Here is a 7816-nt window from a genome sequence, read left to right as displayed (position 1 = left end):
CCAATCTTTGGGGCAGATCACCTTACTAGTCCAGTTTGGCACCGCCAACCACTTCCATACTAAGTACGTGAACTTCTTCATGGCAGACTTTGACACCGCTTACCACGCCATCCTTGGCCAACCAGCTCTCGCCAAGTTCAAGGCCGTGCCCCATTATGTCTACATGGTGTTGAAGATCCTGATGGAGCAGGGCATTCTCACCCTATGCGCCAACATCTCCAATAATGATATGGACCTTTTTATCCTTGAGACGTTCTACAAAAGATATGTACCTTTTTATGTATATATGCATTTCAATAATGATTTTATCCGTGATGTTTTCTCCATTTGCTTTCCATATTTTTTCTCCAAATGAATTTTCTCCATGCTAAACATCTTTAAGATTACACATACTATTGCCATTCAAATTAGACTGTGTCCTCGCCTCAGTCGGACACACTCAAGGGCTTCGCCTCCCCACACGAATTGACTCCATCAGGCTCTATTTACGCCCGCTTGCCTATGACTCCACGTAGCCCGCTGAGCCACCGAGCCACCAAGCCATCGAGCCACGGAGCCACGGAGCCACTCGAGCCGCCAAGCGAGCTGCCTGAGTCGTAAGCAAGTCGCGCCGCGCCGACCAGTCATGTTTTCATTTGCGTTATCCAAAAGCAGCCTTGTCCTCGACTTAGCACCTAAACATGCATGAGCAGTAGCGCCCTGCATCATGAGCAGGCGACAGTGACTCCTCGGTGATGCCTATATTCCTAACCATGCACAAGAATCTTGGGATAGAATGCCCCACACGTCTCATCGGTATAGTGCTAAGCACTCTCCATGTTCTCCAATTTTGCTATGGTATAATGCTAAGCACTCTCCATGTTCTCTAATTTCATCATGGTATAGTGCTAAGCACTCTCCATGTTCTCCAATTTTGCCATGGTATAGTGCTAAGCACTCTCCATGTTCTCCAATTTCATCATGGTATAGTGCTAAGCACTCTCCATGTTCTCCGATTTCAGCACAGTATAGTGCTAAGCACTCTCCATGTTCTCCAATTTAACCACGGTATAGTGCTAAGCACTCTCCATGTTCTCCAATTTTGCCACGGTATAGTGCTAAGCACTCTCCATATTCTCCAATTTCACCACGGTATAGTGCTAAGCACTCTCCATGTTCTCCAATTTCGCCACGGTATAGTGCTAAGCACTCTCCATGCTCTCCAAATTTCACCACGGTTAAGTGCTAAGCACTCTCCAAATTTTGCCACGGTATAGTGCTAATGAAAGGTCCTTGTGTGGTTTTGGTAATTGAGTGACAACCTAGGTGGACTAATGGTATTTATGTGAGATACATAGGTGATTAGTCCACAAGTACATGTGTGTGAGCAACATATGCCATGAAGGTGAAAATGGCTTGGAGTTGTTGCAAAGCTCACACATGTGATGATAAAGGAGCTCATTGCAAATGAGACATGACATTGAGTCATGTGATCAAGATGGAGAAGATCAAGACATAACTTAGCTTGATGGACCGGTTGCAAGCATGAAGGGCAAGTTGGAGGCTTTGGAGCGATGGACCACGTGGCGGTGAGGCTTAAGCAAGACTTGGCGCCGATGGACGAAGGCAACGGTGAAAAGCAAGTGAAGTCAAGATCGATGAACCAATATGATCACGTGATGATATGAAGTGGATCATATCATTGTTGATCGTGTTGGTGCATGTGTTGCATCGATATTGGAGGAGATGGAATAGAATGCACAAGGCAAAGGTATAACCGGGGCATTTCATCTCATCGGTCATAGGTGTGTAGAGAAGTTTATGACCGGCTTTAGGATAGATGGCCATACTATCAAGAGGGGCAAACTTGTTTGTATATCGGTCATCTATTGCCACTTGAGTGATCTAACTTTGCATTATCGCTAGGATTGAAAGGCATGGCAAGTTGAGTGGCTAAACCTTTGAAAAATGATTGTGAAAATGCTAACACATATACACATGGTGGTGTACACTTGGTAGTGTTGGCACATTTATAAAGGAGATGAAGTTGGGTTGATGTGGATCAACTCGGCGATGGAACGGAGGCGAGAAGGGTTCAAAACTCCACCGGCAAAGTGTCTGCCCGTAGAGTGTAGACAGTCCAATGGTGCCACCGATGACCTATACAGAAAAGACAGGGTCTCATAGAGTGGACTGGACGCTGGTCATGTGGTGATCAGACGCTGGGGTCCTGTGTCTGGTCAGTGGCAGCAGAGAGCGCGTAGGCGTTGGTCTTTGACCAGACGCTGGCACGGTGCATCCGGTCAGGCTGACATACGGTGACATAGGTGATGTAGAGAAGTTGGAGAAGGATCGGATGCTAATGCTGTGTCCCATCATGACTGACAGGACACGTCCGATCGCGACCGGAACCTTACTAGAAATGACCAGACGCTGGGGTCCTGCGGCCCGGTCACTTTGAGCAGCTACGTCCGGTCATCACTTGATTGTTGAGATTGGGTGAACAACATTTGAAGCTGATAAAATGTGGCAAGCATTGAGCGACCGGACGCTGAGGTCCTGTGTCCGGTCGATCTGACCGGAGCGTCCGGTCGTCCTGAATTTTACCCAGTGAAGGGATAACGGCTAGTTTAGCCCATGGGGCTATAAATAGAAGGTGATCTCGGCCATGGCTGGTGTTGAGCACCTTGGGGGACTTTATGTCCATGCTTGTCAGTGCTTAGGAGCCCTCCATCTCACATATGCTTGATAGTGATCATCCGATTGTGTGAGAGAGCGATTCTAGTGCGATTGCATCATGAGGTTGCATCGAGTGGCACTAGGTGATCAAGTTGCAAGCCGGTGGTGCTTGTTACTCTTGGAGGTTGCCACCTCCTAGATGGCTTGGTGGTGGTCTCCGTCGAAGCCTGTAAGAAGCTTGTGCGGTGCTCCGGAGAAGAGCTTTGTGAGGGGCATTGTGCTCGCCCCGTGGGAGCCATGAAGAGCAACTCTAGTTGAGCGTGTCATTGAGCTACCCTCACTTTCGGGGTAGGTTCTTGTGGTGCCTGATGTGCAGGCTTGGCGGGTGATGCCTGTCATAGAACTGACCAATTTATAAGAGTACAAGTACAATGGCAGCCCGCAAGCGGTCGCACTGTCATACTTGAACCCATATAAACCCGGTAGTCCGTCGAGTACCACAACGGGTCTCGATAAACAATTTACAACAACCAAGATCATACAGGATTCAACATACATGCCACATATTACATAAAGTTCATAGATACATTTCATCATCAGAGTACGAATAAAAGTTATTACAAACCGAGTTTGATAGATAAAGCGGAAGCAATTAAGTTCGGAAATAAAGTTTCCAACATAGTTTGATACAGTGCCAAGTAAGATCACGGTCCACAAAAGCAAGGATCGGGATTAATAAAGAAGCCTGCCCAAGGCTTACTCCTCATCCACGGCGAGATAGAAGCAACTCTTGCAATAACCGTGGTACACAGTGCCATCTGCAACAATGGGAAAATAAAACCCTGAGTACGAGAAGGTACTCAGCTAGACTTACCCGTCATGAACCAGAAATAAAATGACTCCAAGGATTATGCAAGGCTATATAAGTGGACGTAACTCGACAACATTTTTGCATAAAAGCAACTAACTCATTGTACAATTATGATTCCTTTATCAAGTTAATTATAACTATCCATTTCTAGATTAGCAACTATCCTATGCCAAACATGTGGTATATCATTTAAAAGCATACAATATTAACCATAGCAGGTATTGTAATTCCATATTCCTCCGAACCATCATGTTTCATAACACAGTTACTACGATGTTGGAGCTAGTCAAGTTTCTCACTATCTGGGAGAGACGACGATTCGAATCGATTTCAACCAGCTAGGAATTTATTCCTAACACAAACCCAGGTCTACCAGCCATGATAGCCTTAGGTCACCTTTGATACAAGTCAGGTACACATTTCATGGGTCCGTACCACGCCGCACAATCTGGAACACCAGATGCCAGGATGCTTAGGCCAAGCCTGCCCTTAGGCTCAGTCTGATCGTTCCCCGGAAGGAGCGCACAACAGAACGGGTCCTAGCCTGAGTTGAATTACTCGGCTTCGCGGTCGAAATGAGTTATCCGGCCAGCTAAGTGAGAGGCATGCGTTCAATCTTGTTAGAAGTTCCAACAACGGTACGGTCCTTGATCAACACAGATGGGGATAGATCCACACCCAAGACCTCCATGCCTTGTTGCTTCTCTATCGACTTCCCGTCCGGTCTCGATTTTCTTTTACCCCATGGTTCTGTTCCACGATAGCAAATATAGCCAACCATGCTCCGGTATCCACCTATATCTCGCAGGTGACAGGACATCACCCGACTTCTACCGGTCTAAGCATGGCTAAGCATATATTCGATCCTGGACCTATACCGGTTAAAGGTGTAATATCTGGACAAGGAATTTATATGCATCAAGTGGTTCCATTCAATTCTTATAACCTAATGCATCAATCATAAGTACTTAAGTAAACATTTGTAAATTACTGGGAGACTTAGAATGCTCTGGGGCTTGCCTCACAGAAAAGAAGTAGGGCAGTGGTCAGGGCACTCCGGAAGCTCTTCAGGGTTCTGCTCCACGCCTTCGGGAGCTGCGGCTTGCGGATTCTCCTACTGGTCCCCTTCCTCTGCTTCTTCGAATTCCAGCAACGTTATCTCTTCCTCTGATCCTAGATGCATGAATATGGCATAAGTATTACGAATGCATATGTGTTAACAAGTGCATCATGTTCATTGAGTAGGTGCATATCTCTTCTTGATTATTTAATTATCTATTTCCACAATGCATCGATTATACCACAAAACAGTAGCTACTTGCTTTACTCATAACTGGAGTTCTACTAATCCAAATACAGTGATCCTAGACTTTCTGGAAAGCTTATCAAATTCTCTACAACTTTGTTATTACCCATTTTTACAGTACCCATCATTTTTAACATGCAACTCATCAAACCCCAGAATCTATCTGGAAACTATTCAATTTGCAATACAAAGTAACAATACTTCTACTTTATGTAATCAGTCAAAATTTGACAACATAAAACCTACCAATAGTTTAAGCATACCAAATACATTTAAGATAATATAATGGTGAAGCCTAAACTATTTATTTAAATGCCTTTATTATTTTACTTAGATTTTTAGGTTAAATAATAAACATATACCAGATGTACTTCATAAATTCTCAAGAATTTACAGTGCCTTACTAATACTCTCAAAGGACTACTGTAAAAGTTTCATGCCATTTTGCCAAGTAGAACGTCCTATACAAAAATGACAAGGCAGCAATGCTTGAAATAGCATAATTAGAAAACCCTATTGAAAAGTGTCAAGCAATAGATTTCCTATTTTTCTTAGCATCCATATACCACTAGGATAACCTCCAACAAATTTCATGAGTATTGGATTCCTAAATAATTTATAAAAATTTACACAAGGATCTCCTAATTATAAAATAAAAATCTATAACTACAAATCTACACATGCACTCATCTTCAAATTTTTACCAGAGCTCGTATATGCTAAGACTAGCTTACCACAAAAATTTCATAATTTTTGGAGCATAGGAACTCTAGATATAAAATAAACAAATTTGAATGCATTCAAAAGCACATTTCAAATCTCTATTTAAATCTCCAAAAATTTCTACTGTAAACATCAAGAACATATTTTTTCTAAATACTACACTTCCTAAGGAACACTACACAATTTATTTCACAATTTTTGAAGCTACCAAACTGGAGATCTAAAATTCACAAAACATATGAAATCTACATTCAAAATGAACTAGCTTTAATACATGGAGTCGCTGACCGGTGGGACCCGTCAGTCAGGGGACCCCACACGCCAGTGAGACACGAACAGAGCAGCGGTGCTGCTCTGCACTACGCGGCTATGGCTTGTCGACGGTGAGCTTCGCCGGTGGTGACATCATCACCCAGTGACCTACTCGACCTAGCGCATCTATCGCACCACTTGGCCGGCCCTATGGTCGACGCTAGTGATGACAGCGGCGGCCATGGCGGATCGGCGTGGCGGGACAACGGCGGCACGCCGGTGGGGGCTACGGTGGCTCGATCAAATGCTACGTCGAGCATCACCGAGCTGCGGCGGAGCTAGCTAGCGCCCTATCGTGGCCTGGGGTGGACAGTGGCGACGTGGCCATGGAGACGGGGCTAGCGACGGAGCTTCGGCGAGCTCGCGCGCGTTGTGGTGGCTTACCAAGCTGGAACAGCGGCAATGGGGAGATGTAGGGAGTTGCTGGGGTGATGGGGGTGCCGCTGTGGTGATGAACGGGCGGCTCAGCGAGGCTTGGCGCGGCTATGGCGACGGCAGAGGCGCTCGGTGCTGCGGAAGCTCGGCGGCTGAGCGCAAGGAAGGAGGAGCCGAGGAAATGAAAAACAGAGCGTGGGAGGGGTCGGGTGGTCGCTGGCGGTGTTAAAGCCACGCTCTAGCTCGCCACTGCCGCGCTGGGCAGAACACCGGTGACGCACGGCCAGTTCCCGCGCCATGCGGCGGTCGGCCACTAACGACTGAACGATCGGCCGATTCAGTTAGTTTAGACACGTAGCGTGATGCCTGACAGCGCGTTTTCACATCGATCAAACTCCTAATCCATGGACTTCTAGCCAAAACTTCCTAAACCACAGTTGAAGCCCGAAGTACCAGCTACAAATCTTGTTCAAAGAACTTGTTCTAATTCGCAACAGAAATGGAGTAAAATCATCCCAAACATCGGCTGTCAGTCAGTCAAGGTTCATGACTTAGCAAAAATTTGCTAAGTGTTGCAAATGTTGATTTTTCTGATTTTTGTGATCCAATTTCACACATGTTAGGAGCTGAATCAGTTAATGACCTAAAAATAAAAGTTGTTCCTTATAGCAAATTCTACAACTTTGCTTTAGTGATCTCCTCCATGCAAGGTCTCTAACACCTAGTTCAAACAAGCTACATTCAAATGATGATACATACTTAAACTATGACTTAATGACCTAATTAGCCCTAGCCATAAATACCAAAGTTGTTCATGATGATATTCTAAACATGTTTAAGCTATTTGCAAGGTCACACAATCATCTACATGTTTACACTCATGATCATATGCACATACACATGGGAACATGAAATAATAAGAATGTTGCATATGTTTCAATCAAATGTTTCAAGTGTCAAAGTTTATATATGAATGCTTTATGATCATGCTCATGCTATGCAAGTCAAGTTATGCAAGGCTAACACCCAAGGGGTTACAATGCCAATTAGCCGCCGAACCACCAAGTGAGAGGTCGACACAATGGGGACTAGCGTGTTGGCAAGCACGTGAACCTCGGGAGAAAATCACCGTGTCAACCTTGTTCTTCCCATTGGTTTGCAATCCCTTTACACAAGCTTGTGATTACTTTTATATACATTGTGCTTGTGTAGTTGCTCTTGCAATTAGTTAGCTTGTGTAGCTCTCTAGTTACCTTCTTGCTTGTGTAGCATAGAAGTAGGTCCCTTGCGTGGCTAATTTGGTTTGTGTAACCTTGTTAGTCACATTGCTTAGTTTGCGTAACTAAGTAACTTGCGCTCTATAATTTGGCTTGTGTAGCCTTGTTATTGAGCATTGCTAGTGAGCATAGGTGGCTTTGTGCTTTTCCTTACTAGCATGTGTAGGAGCTCCACCGTTGCTTGAAGTACTAGTGGCATAGGTTTGTGTGACCTTGCTTCTAGAATTGATTAGGTGAGCTCTAGCTAGCCCGACACCTTAATTGCTTAATTAGGATAATTGCAAGGTGCTAGAG

This window comes from Miscanthus floridulus, chromosome 4 (assembly GCF_019320115.1).
Source record: "Miscanthus floridulus cultivar M001 chromosome 4, ASM1932011v1, whole genome shotgun sequence".
NCBI lineage: Eukaryota > Viridiplantae > Streptophyta > Magnoliopsida > Poales > Poaceae > Miscanthus > Miscanthus floridulus.
The sequence above is the reverse complement of the archived record's forward strand: the minus strand, read 5'-3'. Positions refer to the sequence as shown.